Below are 1,569 nucleotides of genomic sequence, written 5' to 3'. Positions count from 1 at the left end.
TTTAATTTCCAGCACATTCCCCAGCCTGGTTTTGATCCACAGCAAGCTGACAGATGGCATGGTCTGGGTGATGGGCTTGCAGCCCTTCCCAGTGGGCACTGTGGGTATAACCACATTAATACTCTTTCTCTCGCCTCATGAAGTTGGTTTGTTTCTGAACTGGGAACCCCGTTTTGGGGAAGATGGGCTGCATGGACTTGTCAGAGCTGGAGGAGGGACCATTCTCCTGCCAGAGACTGAAGACAAATGAGACAGCCAAAGGATACAAAGTGGGGCTGAGAAATGCTGGGCAGTGCTGATCCCATCCCCCAGCTCCTGGCCAGTGTGCAGGCAGGAGGAGGGTTTAGGCAGCGATCTGGAGGACAATGAGACTTGGGAGAACTCCTTCTAAATGAATTTTTAAGGTTTCATGTATATGGTTTCTGTCCCAGCTCAGCAGGACCTCTCAGCACTCAAAGGGAGAGGGCCAGAAAAGCCAGTGTGAGGTTTGCTGCTGGAGAATCCCGTTCTCAGTGTGACCACAAGGTGGAACTTGGTACATACCACATGCTCTGCAGAGGCACCCAGTGGGAACCAGCAGCAGCATCCTTGGCCAGGGATGCATCTGGAACTCAGCACCCACTCCCTGATCCCCATTTCCCCACAGGGAGAAAGAGGGAAAGTGCTGGTGTAGAGGATCCACAGGCATTTTTTGCTGGAGGTGAGAAGCTGTGCCAACAGCAAGGCTTGGTTCTCAGAGGATGTGAGGGGTCACTGGGGAGATAAGCTGAGAGCAGTGAGTGGTGTCCTGGAGGAGAAGGAGGAAAAAGGTTTCTGCAGGTAGAATATGGCAGGGCATGGATGAAATGAGGAATGCACTCCAGAGGGAAGGACAGGTAGGTGGGACCCTGCAGATGTGGAAGGCACCTTTCTGTCACATTCTTTAGTAAGAAGAACGGCATGATGTAAAATAGACCTGTTTTTTTTCCCTCTTGGTAACAAATACAGGGCAAGACACAACCTTTGGCCTCTTCAGGGAGAAAATCCCCCCTGAACATGACATTTATTATTTGATATGTAGTTCCCATAGGCATTACTAGTTCTAATTTGCATCATGTGCATGATGTGATGGGGAAGTGGAATCAATCACCAGCACAGGTATTTTTATTCTGCTCCTAAATTATCACAAGTCTGGGCAAAGGAGCAGCTGAGTTTTGTCATGTCATTTTTGTCAATGTACTCTAAATAGAGTGTGATCAGAATTAGGGTTGCATCACTTTTGGTGTTGCCTAAATATGATGGTGGTGAGAGAGCAAGTGCAGCCCTAATAAAGAACTCAAAAGCCAACCTGCTTCTCCCAGTGTGAAGTGGTAATAGTGCTTCCTTAGCTCTTGTGTGAAAGGAAGTGATGGAGATTAATTAATTTTGGAAAATCATCTGAAGAGCAGCCTGTGGATTGTAGTGTTCTCACATAGCCCATTTCCTACCAGACACTGCAGCCACTTCATCTGCAAGTGCCTGTTTCCTGGATATTCACATCACTCAAGCATTTTGCTAACTTTGGGACCACGTTCTGCCATCCTCATTCCC

The sequence above is a fragment of the Geospiza fortis genome, unplaced genomic scaffold (assembly GCF_000277835.1).
Source record: "Geospiza fortis unplaced genomic scaffold, GeoFor_1.0 scaffold182, whole genome shotgun sequence".
NCBI classification, from domain to species: domain Eukaryota; kingdom Metazoa; phylum Chordata; class Aves; order Passeriformes; family Thraupidae; genus Geospiza; species Geospiza fortis.
This window is presented reverse-complemented; position numbering follows the sequence as displayed.